Genomic DNA, 14,487 nt, shown 5'->3' on the forward strand with positions numbered 1-14,487 from the left:
TGCCCTGGCCCATAAGCCAGATAACCGGGCCCAGATAACCGGATGTTTGTGCCTGACTCTATCCGCTACGCGGTCCTGGAGTGGGCCTATTCCTCCAGGCTTGCCTGTCACTTGCCTGGCTCTCTTCAAACCCTGGCCTTCGTGCGATGACTCTTTTGGTGGCCTACATGGTTCCAGATGTTGTCGCGTTTGTCGCCGCCTGCACGGTCTGTGCAAAGAACAAGACTCCTCGGTAAGGTCCGGCTGGTCTTCTCCAACCACTTCCAGGCCCTCACCGTCCCTGGTCCCATATATCCCTGGATTTTGTCACGGGTCTCCCCCCGTCTGTGGGCAACACTGCCATCCAGACTGTGGGATCGTTTAGTTTTCCAAAGCCGCCCACTATATTCCTCTCTCCAAACTACCCTTGACCAAGGAGACGGACCAGCTTAAGGTGCAGCACGTCTTCCGGATCCACGGACTCCCGGTGGACATGGTCTCATTTTGGCACACTTTTCCAAAATGCATTAGAAGTGGTGGACTTTGAGCGATAGCCCTAGATCTCTTGAAGTAGCCAAACAACAAAACATAATTTGCAAATAAGTTCATTAAAAATCCTACAATGTGATTTTCTGGATTTATTTTCTCATTTTGTCTGTCATAGTTGAAGTGTACCTATGATGAAAATTACAGGCCTCTCTCATCTTTTTAAGTGGGAGAACTTGCACAATTGGTGGTTGACTAAATATTTTTTTGCCCCACTGTATATAGACTCTTTTTTAATTTTATTTTTTATATTTTTTTATTTGTAAAAAATAAAATTAAAAATAAGTTCATTTTTTATTCTACTGTGTTAATGACTTGTTTATTGTTTACTCCATGTGTAACTCTGTGTTGCTGTCTGTTCACACTGCTATGCTTTATTTTGGCCAGGTCACAGTTGTAAATGAGAACTTGTTCTCAACTAGCCTACCTGGTTAAATAAAGGTGAAATACATGTTTTAATTTTTTAAATGTAATGTATGGTAATACCCATAGTTTTCATGGCATCAAAGGGGGAATTGTGGTGGCAGAATTTGGGGTGAGCAGATGTAACTTCTCAAGGGATATGTTCTGTGTTGTACTGTGATGTTATGCCTTTCATAGACTCACAGAATGTCTGCACCCTAACACAAGGCCATTGTGTTCCGGAACTGTTGAATTGAAAGAACTGTTGTGTAAACAATATGATTATATTATCACCTTGCTCTATATAAGGGACAAGTAACCATTTCTTCCTTGAGTTTTTCCCCGTGAAATCAGTGGTAGATCTCCCCTGCAGCTGCACATATTAAAGATTTTTATATTATATCATTAAATAGTCTCTGCCTTAATCTTTGGATCAAATTTTCCACAACAGACTGTAAACTACATCAAAACCACATCCACGGCACACATGCATGTTCACAAAACTATGTGAAGATATGGGGTCAGAGCATGACAATGTTCTATTTCACACCGAGACTTGGTGGTTATGGAGGGGGCATGTAGGAAATATTTTTTTGCATTGAGAGAGGAACTGTTGTCATTCACAATGACTTTTTTTGTAATGAAAATAAAATGTGTCTCCTTGCCAATGTAACAGACATATTTGGGAAACTAAACGTACTGAATGCAAGCATGCAGGGGAAATTCAAAAACATTCTAGAGATGAGTGACCGAATCAGTAGATTCTGAGGAAATAATTCTTATTGGAGAGAGAGAGTCTTTCAAAAGCGAACTATGCACCCCTTCCCTCAGCTGTGCATGTTTCTAACAGAAAACAGCATCAGTAAGTGTCCCACACGTGTGATGACTGTATTAGCTGGTTGCACGCGGCACTGTGGCAGGATGACTGCTTCAACTCAAACACAGTGGGGAAAGCGTTGCTGAGAGCACATTGGATTTCAAACAGCCAATACAGTAGGGCGTGTGTCTTGATGGCTTGGTAGCCTCTCCGAAGGAATATTCATGTTCGCTGCGTCACAAGCTTGCTATCTCTCAGGTTACCATGACTTGTATCACTTGTTCTTTGAATGTATATTTGTGTGCGAATTTTTGGAAAACCTTGCAATGTACTTATTTACCATTATGAACACTGCATATCATTTTAACATAAAATATATAATATGTTACTATTGCAATGATAACAAAACCACTGAAATGATTGTTAATTTTTTTATTCTTGTTGCCAAATACTTTATACACAAACAAAAATTCCAAAATTCTATACCAAAATTACCAATTTTTCTGATTGAATTTAATTATCTTATTAAAACACTAACCCTAGTGAATAACAAAAAATTAACATCTTCATGAATCATTATAATAAGATATTTTCAGAATGAATATAATTGCACTTAAATTGTTTATTTTTTGTATTTTATTTATATTTTTGTATGTTTGAGCATTGTTAATACCTGTGTTTGGTTTGCTAGACATGTTTGATGTAGCAATGTAAGTTGATTTTTGTATTATGAATAATAAATAATAATAATAATAATAAAAATAAAAAACATGACAAGTATCATAACAACATGGTCAAAGTTGAATGTATCCTGTTCCATTCCAGCAATGAGGATATAAAAATCGAATGCCTTTCACGCAACATATCGCAATTAATTAGTTATATGTGGCTTAAAAAAAATGTTTTTTTACCCTCTACCCATTTCAGATATACAAAAAATATTTTACTGAAATGCAGGCATGGTCAATTAGTGGGATTTTGGTCTGTGTATGAAAGGGATGTAAGTAAGTAGCTTTTGGGCTAGATTCAATCTGTAGTGCTGGAAGATCCGTGTTAAAATGTAAAGGGTTATTTATGATTCAGCTGACATTTGCATCGTGTGCCGGTGAATGCAGTCTCCGGGAATGCCAGAATTTTGCCTTTAAATTTCAATTCCGCTATTGTGCTGATCTTCCACCCCCTGGATTCAACAGCCTGGTTTCATAAAGTAGATGTAACATACAGTGCCTTGCGAAAGTATTCGGACCCCCTTGAACTTTGCGACCTTTTGCCACATTTCAGGCTTCAAACATAAAGATATAAAACTGTATTTTTTTGTGAAGAATCAACATCAAGTGGGACACAATCATGAAGTGGAACGACATTTATTGGATATTTCAAACTTTTTTAACAAATCAAAAACTGAAAAATTGGGCGTGTCAAACACATTCCATGGAGGGCAGAGTCTCTGCGGGTTTTCACGCCACCCTTGTACTTGATTGCTGAATTAAGGCCACTAATTAGTAAGGAACTCCCCTCACCTGGTTGTCTAGGTCTTAATTGAAAGGAAAAAAACAAAGACCCGCAGACACTGCCCTCCGTGGAATGAGTTTGACATCCCTGCTTTCGTGAAATGAGTTTGTCATCCCTGCTTTAAGTTATACTATGTTTCATCTAAAAGATAAGAGTATTGTGAAATACGCTCTGCTATCCTTCTAAAGGGCAACTAACTCTAGGCCATTGACATCAACTTTCAGGTGGTGCACAAGAATAAACAATTCATGATGCATTAATGGATGTTCTGGATATTTGTTAATACCGTCTCTAATACCACAATGTCAGAGGATTTGATGGCGTTGAAATGTAGACACAGGAAAAGTAAGAGTCTAAATATTTTGTATCTAAAAACAGTAATTTGGGAAATGTTGAAAACACACCCTTCAAGTTTACATTTAACTACAGTGTACATATTATGGGCTCATTTGGATGTGTGAAAGTTCATGGGCTTGATTACTGTAGGGCAGCAATCTACTACAGTACTAAGCACATACTATCCCTTATCTTGTCACTGAGGAGCCTAGAAACTATCTGTGTACTACAGGATAACTGTGTTAACTTCTCTTGCCTCATGCCGCCCCCATCTGGCCAATAATAGTGGTATGAGTTTGTTTAATATACCGCCACTGACCTTTAGTCAGTGGGCATTCCGAGTCTTTCCTTCAAAATGCTTAAAAGTCGGCCTAGAAACATGAATCTTTTTCAAATATCCAATGCAAAGCCCAAAAGGTAGGCTACCATTATGACAGATCGTGAAGCGCACGTTCAAATACATTTTTACCTGACCAAATTCTTAGATGACGGGTTTTTTTTTACGCATTGGACAAGGTTGATGTGCTTTTCTCACAATTTATTGTTTCTGCAGTGTGGATTCACCCTCTTTGGAAAATAATTTTGTAATTAATAGCAGTATGCAAATAAGGGAGCCAAATGAATGGCTCTTTCACTGATGCGATTCAGTTCCCCATACCAAAAAGATCTGTTCAAAAAGAGCCGTTCGTTAGCAAGCGACCCATCACTACTGATCATACATTCTTCTTGACAAAGGGGTCACAGTAAAATGGTTCATGTTGTTTACCTATTGGCAGTCTTCTCGGGGTATTTTTAAGTAGTCCAATCTGTCTACTTATCAATGATTGTGTCCTGTTGTGGCAGGAATTAGAGTGGGAAGTTTGATCGGTCAAAGTTGTTTCCTGTTTAATGGGGAAACAAATTAAAATGTTGTTTCCTTTAATACACATAAGTGAATTTGTCCCAATACTTTAGTTCCCCTAAAATTGGGGGACTATGTACAAAAAGGGTTGTAATTTCTAAACGGTTCACCCGATATAGATGATATGCACTTTAACCTCATATTCATTGTATCATTTCAATTTTCCCCACAATTGTCGTTGTCCCAATACTTTTGGAGCTCACTGAATATGTTATCGTCAAGAAGAATAAACAACTTTCCTGTATGATGTATTATTATTATGCATTAGAGTAGAGTAGACTTAACTCTGGGGGAAAAAGAGTTTCTGAAATCCTAAAACCCAGTATTAAATGTGCTATTCTAGCAAAGCAAACCTGCTTTTGAGTAAGCTCTATGATAAAGTCAGCATTTAGTCTGTAGTTATTAGGCACTCCTCCATTTCCTGGTATTTGTCATAATCTTTTCATATTCTTATTCCCCTGTTTAAAGCAGCAAAGTAGCCTATTAGTATCATTTATGTAAAATCACAACTGAGATTTAAATGGAAACACTATAGCATGCAGCTCACAGATATTACAGCATATGTTGAACTGATGTTTTTTGCCATCATGTACACTTTGTAGCCTTTTACTGCTGAGGTAGGCTACCATCACACCCGCATCAGGCTGACCCATTGTCCCTTGGCAGAGGCCATGTCACACCTCTGTGTTATGCACCAGGTTGCCAGGGAACTCAAGTCAGCTGAGCTGGTCAGCCAAGGAAAAGGAAAAGCTGAGGAAAAGCCTCCATCCTGGACTTCCTCAACGTGTGTTAGTGCGTCACTGACCATGCGACCACTTACACTATCACTTTGACGACTACCATCAGTCCATTTCCTGTCACTGTGTGTGAGTGCGCCTGTCTGTCGTGAGTGTGGAATAAAGCACGGTCGGTACATCTGTCTCCTAATGGTCATTATCCGCGTTCTAACAGAGGCGTTGGGAGAGTTGTACCTATATATTAAACCAGCACCTCTATCGGAGTCCACCGCCAGTTGGTGGCTCTCTTTTCATCAGGCCTAGTGTCAATCTCATATCTGGTTGTAATTTTGGCCCTATATCCCTTAAAGCCACTCTAAATCTTCTTGCAAACATCTGAGTTAATCTGAATTAACATTTTAGTTAGGTTTGAACTCAATAGACTTCACTCATATAGAGGTTCATGAAATGTTACTTAATTAACCTCTATATACCTATTCATAGGCTATAGCCTATCTATATAGACCTCTAATCGTAAAGATTATTTAGGGATAGGAAACAGCCTAGAAATAGATATTTCAGAATATTATAGCATGAATCAAATCTAATTTTATTTGTCACATGCGTCATAGACAACAGGTATAGACTAACAATGAAATGCTTACTTTTAATGAGCTCCATTGAGTCTAGAATCCATAGGAATCCCCACCCAATTGATGACTTTGACTACTTCGACATGGCGGAAGCATGGTGAAAGCCCTCAATGGGTCTGCCCCTGGTATAACAGACTTTTGGCCACTCCTTATCCCAGTCTGCTGCTCCCACATGCTTCAAGAGAGCTAAGGTAACTGAGCTAAATGACTACCGTCCCGTTGCACTCACTTCCATCATCATGAAGTGCTTTGAGAGATTAGTCAAGGACCATATCACCTCCACCCTAGACCCACTCCAATTTGCTTACCGCCCCAATACGTCCACGGACGACTCAATCCCAATCACACTGCAAACTGCCCTAACCCATCTGGACAAGAGGAATACCTATGTAAGAATGCTGTTCATCGACTGCAGCTCAGCATTTAACACCATAGTACCCTCCAAACCCGTCATTAAGCTCGAGACCCTGGGTCTCGACCCCGCCCTGTGCAACTGGGTCCTGGACTTCCTGATGGGCCGCCCCCAGGTGGTGAGGGTAGGTAACAACATCTCCACCCCGCTGATCCTCAACACTGGGGCCCCACAAAGGTACGTTCTCAGCCCTTTCCTGTACTCCCAGTTCACCAATGACTGCGTGGCCATGCACACCTCCAACTCAATCATCAAGTTTGCAGACGACACTACAGTGGTAGGCTTGATTACCAACAACAACGAGACGGCCTACAGGAAGGAGGTGAGGGCCCTCGGAGTGTGGTGTCAGGAAAATAACCTCACACTCAAAAGGAGAATCCTTTTGTTGCAATTAGTGATTAGTATACAACACACACGCACACACGCACACACACACACACACACACACACACACACACACACACACACACACACACACACACACACACACACACACACACACACACACACACACACACACACACACACACACACACACACACACACACACATATCCATCATAGATTAGTTCTCATGCACCTCTATGATTACATCACCACATGAAAGCAGGATATGAACCTGCACATAATATGAAGGTTTGCAGAGACAATCTTTTGACATTTATCCAAAGACACCCTAAAATGGTGCCCCATGTTAAAGTGTACTTAATGTGACAAAAAAAACAAAAATCCTTTGTTGTTATTTTGTACTGTTGTATTGATGTTGATATTGACTGTATGTCTTCAAGTGTCATTGTCCTATAGGCCCAGTTGTCCTTTATATTCTGTACTCTACTTTATCTATTGTTGTTTTTTGCATTTCAAGGAATGGCAGGATTCTTTACCACCGTGGGCTACAGACTGTTCAAGTTGAAGATCTGTGGATGCATGACGATGTCAGTGCACCTTATATACATGGGTGTAATGGCTCAAGGATTTGTGGTGGGAGCTATGACAATTGGTATGTACAGTTTTACATGCCATTGGACCCTGTTTGAGGAAGCAAGATCAATGAGTTAGCCAGCTGTCCCGGAAAATCTGAGACAACTTGATGTTTTCGAGAAATATAGACATGAAATTGGCATATAATTAACATATAATTATCTCTTGTGGACAGACAAATGTAACTGGAATTGAAGCATTTGCCAACCATTTGTCAACAGATGGTGGGATACGACAACTAACGACGAACTTTGCTCTGGTGCACAGATTTTCCACCACTGACCATTTGGAAAAATCACAATTTTACAGGGGACATTTGGCACATAGACTTGCCTATAACTTGGAAAGAGAGGAGGGTGGAGCTACCGCCTTGCTTCTGCTCCTTGTTCTAGTATCTTTTCTGACACGTTTCCTCCCGAACTTAATCGAGCACCTGACGCATTTACGTAATATTTTAGTTCTGGATTTCCGAGATTAGGTATAATTGACTCGACATCCTAACAATGCATTTGCAAGTTTAGCTCTCAAAATTAAATCTGAAAATCAAGAGATATACTTGACTGCTTTCAAAGTTCGCTGGCTAACATGATGATCCTGCTTTCTGGAACATCCCAATGGTATTAAAATTTAAATCTGTATATTTAGACAATGAAGAAAAATATAAATGCAATATTCAACAATTTCAAAGATTTCACTGAGTTACAGTTCAAATCCAGGCTGTATCACATCCGGCCGTGATTGGGAGTCCCATAGGGTAGCGCACAATTGGCCCAGCGTCGTCCGAGTTTGGCTAGGGTAGGCCGTCATTGTAAATAAGAATTTGTTCTGAAATGACTTGCCTACTTAAATGAAGGTTACATTAAAAAAAAAAATAGTGTCCTTTTATTGTCCCCAGCACAAGGTGCACCTGTGTAATGGTCATGCTGTTTAATCAGCTCTTTGATATGCCACACCTGTCAGGTGGATGAATAATCTTGCTAAAGTTGAAATGCTCACTAACAGCGGTATAATCAAATTTGTGTACAACATTTTAGAGAAATACACTTTTTGTGCATAAGGAACATGTGTGCAAAGCTGTCATCAAGGAAAAGGGTGGCTACTTTGAAGGATATAAAATATTTTCATATTTGTTTTTGGTTACTACATGATTCCATATGTGTAATTTCATAGTGTTGATGTCCTCACTATTATTCTACAATGTAGAAAATAGTAAAAATAAAGAAAACCCTTGAATGAGTAGGTGTCCAAACTTTTGACTGGTACTGTATATACAGTGACTTCGGAAAGTAATCAGACCCCTTGACTTTTTCTACATTTAGTTACTTACAGCCTTATTAGAAAATATATATATCTCAGCAATCTACACACAATAACCCATAATGACATATCAAAACGTATAAAAAAAAGAAAAACAGATATTATTATTTCCATAAGTATTCAGTCCATTTTTTCGAGCTCAGCTGCATCCTGTTTCCATTGATCATCCTTGTTCCTACAACTTCATTGGAGTCCACCTGTGGTAAATTCAATTGATTGGACATGATTTTGAAAGGCACACAGTTGACAGTGCATACCAGGGAAAAAACAAAGACATGAGGTCGAAGGTATTGTCCTTAGAGCTCCGAGATAGGAATGTGTCGAAGGCACAGATCTGGGGAAGGGTATCAAAACAATTCTGCAGCATTGAAGGTCCCCAAGAACACAGTGGCCTCCTTCATTCTTAAATGGAAGATGTTTGAAACCATCAAGACTCTTCTTAGAGCTGGCCGCCTGGTCAAACTGAGCAATCGAAGAAGAAGGGTCTAGGTCAGGGAGGTGACCAAGAACCTGATGGTCACTCTGACAAAGCTCTAGAGTTCCTCTGTGGAGATGGGAGAACCTTCCAGAAGGACATCTCTGCAGCACTCCACCAATCAGACCTTTATGGTAGAGTGTTCAGACGGAAGCCACTGCTCAGTAAAAAGCAAATGACAGCCCGCTTGGAGTTTGCCAAAAGGCACCTAAAGACTCAGACCATGAGAAACAAGATTCTCTGGACTGATGAAATCAAGATTGAACTCTTTGGCCTGAATGCCAAGCATCACGAAACCTAGCACCACCCCTACGGTGAAGCATGGTGGTGGTAGCATCCTATTCCAGAGTGCTCAGGACCTCAGACTGGGGCGAAGGTTCATCTTCCAAAAGACAATGATCCAAAGCACACAGCCAAGACATCGCAGGAGTGGCTTCGGGACAAGTCTCTGAATGTCTTTGAGTGGCCCAGTCAGAGACCGGACTTGAACATGATCGAACATCTCTGGAGAGACCTGAAAATACCTGTATAGCAACACTCCCCATCCAACCTGACAGAGCTTGAAAGAATCTGCAGAGAATAATATATTTTTGTGTCTACACACATGACCTCTTTGTGGAATGTAGACACATTTTGATCGGATGTGGTTGGAATGGCTTGTAACGTTACAACCACCAATTTACAGACAAAAGCAACATACTAACAGTGTTGCGGGGTTTGTGGTGAAATACACTATATATACAAAAGTATGTGGACACCACTACAAAATTAGTGGATTTGGCTATTTCAGCCACACCTGTTGCTGAAAGGTGTATAGAATCAAGCACACAGCCATGCAATCTCCATAGACAAATATTGACCGTTATAGGATGCCACCTTTCCAACAAGTCAGTTAGTGAAATTTGTGCCCTGCTAGAGCTGCCTGGTCAACTGAAAGTGATGTTATTGTCAAGTGGAAATGGTAGGCAACACAAGCTCACAGAACAGGAATGCCGATTGCTGAAGCACGTAGCGTGTAAAAATTGTCTGTCCTCAGTTTCAACATTTACATTTACATTTACATTTAAGTCATTTAGCAGACGCTCTTATCCAGAGCGACTTACAAATTGGTGAATTCACCTTCTGACATCCAGTGGAACAGCCACTTTACAATAGTGCATCTAAATCATTAAGGGGGGGTGGTGAGAAGGATTACTTATCCTATCCTAGGTATTCCTTGAAGAGGTGGGGTTTCAGGTGTCTCCGGAAGGTGGTGATTGACTCCGCTGTCCTGGCGTCGTGAGGGAGTTTGTTCCACCATTGGGGGCCAGAGCAGCGAACAGTTTTGACTGGGCTGAGCGGGAACTGTACTTCCTCAATGGTAGGGAGGCAAGCAGGCCAGAGGTGGATGAACGCAGTGCCCTTGCTTGGGTGTAGGGCCTGATCAGAGCCTGGAGGTACTGCGGTGCCGTTCCCCTCACAGCTCCGTAGGCAAGCACCATGGTCTTGTAGCGGATGCGAGCTTCAACTGGAAGCCAGTGGAGAGAGCGGAGGAGCGGGGTGACGTGAGAGAACTTGGGAAGGTTGAACACCAGACGGGCTGCGGCGTTCTGGATGAGTTGTAGGGGTTTAATGGCACAGGCAGGGAGCCCAGCCAACAGCGAGTTGCAGTAATCCAGACGGGAGATGACAAGTGCCTGGATTAGGACCTGCGCCGCTTCCTGTGTGAGGCAGGGTCGTACTCTGCGGATGTTGTAGAGCATGAACCTACAGGAACGGGCCACCGCCATGATGTTGGTTGAGAACGACAGGGTGTTGTCCAGGATCACGCCAAGGTTCTTAGCGCTCTGGGAGGAGGACACAATGGAGTTGTCAACCGTGATGGCGAGATCATGGAACGGGCAGTCCTTTCCCGGGAGGAAGAGCAGCTCCATCTTGCCGAGGTTCAGCTTGAGGTGGTGATCTGTCATCCACACTGATATGTCTGCCAGACATGCAGAGATGCGATTCGCCACCTGGTCATCAGAAGGGGGAAAGGAGAAGATTAATTGTGTGTCGTCTGCATAGCAATGATAGGAGAGACCATGTGAGGTTATGACAGAGCCAAGTGACTTGGTGTATAGCGAGAATAGGAGAGGGCCTAGAACAGAGCCCTGGGGGACACCAGTGGTGAGAGCGCGTGGCGAGGAGACAGATTCTCGCCACGCCACCTGGTAGGAGCGACCTGTCAGGTAGGACGCAATCCAAGCGTGGGCCGCGCGGAGATGCCCAACTCGGAGAGGGTGGAGAGGAGGATCTGATGGTTCACAGTATCGAAGGCAGCCGATAGGTCTAGAAGGATGAGAGCAGAGGAGAGAGAGTTAGCTTTAGCAGTGCGGAGCGCCTCCGTGATGCAGAGAAGAGCAGTCTCAGTTGAATGACTAGTCTTGAAACCTGACTGACTTGGATCAAGAAGGTCATTCTGAGAGAGATAGCGGGAGAGCTGGCCAAGGACGGCACGTTCAAGAGTTTTGGAGAGAAAAAAAAGAAGGGATACTGGTCTGTAGTTGTTGACATCGGAGGGATCGAGTGTAGGTTTTTTCAGAAGGGGTGCAACTCTCGCTCTCTTGAAGACGGAAGGGACGTAGCCAGCGGTCAGGGATGAGTTGATGAGCGAGGTGAGGTAAGGGAGAAGGTCCCCGGAAATGGTCTGGAGAAGAGAGGAGGGGATAGGGTCGAGCGGGCAGGTTGTTGGGCGGCCGGCCGTCACAAGAAGCGAGATTTCATCTGGAGAGAGAGGGAGAAAGAGGTCAGAACACAGGGTAGGGCAGTGTGAGCAGAACCAGCGGTGTCGTTTGACTTAGCAAACGAGGATCGGATGTCGTCGACCTTCTTTTCAAAATGGTTGACGAAGTCATCTGCAGAGAGGGAGGAGGGGGGGAGGGGGAGGAGGATTCAGGAGGGAGGAGAAGGTGGCAAAGAGCTTCCTAGGGTTAGAGGCAGATGCTTGGAATTTAGAGTGGTAGAAAGTGGCTTTAGCAGCAGAGACAGAGGAGGAAAATGTAGAGAGGAGGGAGTGAAAGGATGCCAGGTCCGCAGGGAGGCGAGTTTTCCTCCATTTCCGCTCGGCTGCCCGGAGCTCTGTTCTGTGATCTCGCAATGAGTCATCGAGCCACGGACCGGGAGGGGAGGACCGAGCCGGCCTGGAGGATAGGGGACATAGAGAGTCAAAGGATGCAGAAAGGGAAGAGAGGAGGGTTGAGGAGGCAGAATCAGGAGAAAGGTTGGAGAAGGTATGAGCAGAGGGAAGAGATGATAGGATGGAAGAGGAAAGAGTAGCGGGGAGAGAGAGCGAAGGTTGGGACGGCGCGATACCATCCGAGTAGGGGCAGTGTGGGAAGTGTTGGATGAGAGCGAGAGGGAAAAGGATACAAGGTAGTGGTCGGAGACTTGGAGGGAGTTGCAGTGAGGTTAGTGGAAGAACAGCATCTAGTAAAGATGAGGTCGAGCGTATTGCCTGCCTTGTGAGTAGGGGGGAAGGTGAGAGGGTGAGGTCAAAAGAGGAGAGGAGTGGAAAGAAGGAGGCAGAGAGGAATGAGTCAAAGGTAGACGTGGGGAGGTTAAAGTCGCCCAGGACTGTGAGAGGTGAGCCGTCCTCAGGAAAGGAGCTTATCAAGGCATCAAGCTCATTGATGAACTCTCCGAGGGAACCTGGAGGGCGATAAATGATAAGGATGTTAAGCTTGAAAGGGCTGGTAACTGTGACAGCATGGAATTCAAAGGAGGCGATAGATAGATGGGTAAGGGAGAGAGAGAGAATGACCACTTGGGAGAGATGAGGATCCCGGTGCCACCACCCCGCTGACCAGAAGCTCTCGGGGTGTGCGAGAACACGTGGGCGGACGAAGAGAGAGCAGTAGGAGTAGCAGTGTTATCTGTGGTGATCCATGTTTCCGTCAGTGCCAGGAAGTCGAGGACTGGAGGGAGGCATAGGCTGAGATGAACTCTGCCTTGTTGGCCGCAGATCGGCAGTTCCAGAGGCTATCGGAGACCAGGAACTCCACGTGGGTCGTGCGCGCTGGGACCACCAGATTAGGGTGGCCGCGGCCACGCGGTGTGGAGCGTTTGTATGGTCTGTGCAGAGAGGAGAGAACAGGGATAGATAGACACATAGTTAACAGGGTACAGAAGAGGCTACGCTAATGCAAAGGAGATTGGAATGACAAGTGGACTACACGTCTCGAATGTTTAGAAAGTTAAGCTTACGTAGCAAGAATCTTATTGACTAAAATGATTGAAATGATACAGTACTGCTGGAGTAGGCTAGCTGGTAGTGGCTGCAATGTTGTCACTACACTAATCAAGTCGTTCCGTCGAGTGTAATAGTTTCTACAGTGCTGCTATTCGGGGCTAGCTGGCTAGCTAGCAGGTTAATTGCGTTACGTTACTTTAAAAGAACGACAATAGCTGGCTAGCTAACCTAGAAAATCGCTCTAGGCTACACAATTGTCTTAGATACAAAGACGGCTATGTAGCTAGCTAGCTACGATCAAACAAAACAAACCGTTGTACTGTAATAGTTACTACAGTGCTGCTATTCGGGGCTAGCTGGCTAGCTACGTTAAGAGAACGACAATAGCTGGCCAGCTAACCTAGAAAATCGCTCTAGGCTACACAATTGTCTTAGATACAAAGACGGCTATGTAGCTAGCTAGCTACGATCAAACAAAACAAACCGTTGTACTGTAATAGTTACTACAGTGCTGCTATTCGGGGGCTAGCTGGCTAGCTACGTTAGAAGAACGACAATAGCTGGCCAGCTAACCTAGAAAATCGCTCTAGACTACACAATTGTCTTAGATACAAAGACGGCTATGTAGCTGGCTAGCTACGATCAAACAAATCAAACCGTTGTACTGTAATAAAGTGAAATGAAAATGTGATACTACCTGTGGAGCGACGCGGAATGTTGACCGGGTAGTTGGAGTTCAATTCGGTAGAGGTTGGCTAGCTGTTGGCTAGCTAGCTAGCAGCATTTCCTACGTTAAGGACGACAAATAGCTGGCTAGCTAACCTCGGTAAATTAAGATAATCACTCTAAGTCTACACACTCTAAACTGCACAATTATCTTGGATACGAAGACAGCGAAGACAACTATGTAGCTAGCTGACACTACGCTAATCGAGTCGTTCAGTTGAGTGTAATAGTTTCTACAGTGCTAGTGGACAGTGGATGTTAGCTAGCTGCTTAGCTAGCTGCTGGGCAGATACGTTAGGACGACGAAATACGATAATTATGCAATTGTCGTTGATTCAAAGACGGCTATGTAGCTGGCTAAGAAGAAATTGCTAAGATTAGACAAATCAAACCGTTGTACTATAACGAAATGTAATGAAAAGTTATACTACCTGCGGACCGAAGTGTAGATGCGACCGCTCGCTCCAACCACTCACTACCCAGTTCCAAACTGCCTCTGGAAGTC

This window comes from Oncorhynchus masou, chromosome 17 (assembly GCF_036934945.1).
Source record: "Oncorhynchus masou masou isolate Uvic2021 chromosome 17, UVic_Omas_1.1, whole genome shotgun sequence".
NCBI classification, from domain to species: domain Eukaryota; kingdom Metazoa; phylum Chordata; class Actinopteri; order Salmoniformes; family Salmonidae; genus Oncorhynchus; species Oncorhynchus masou.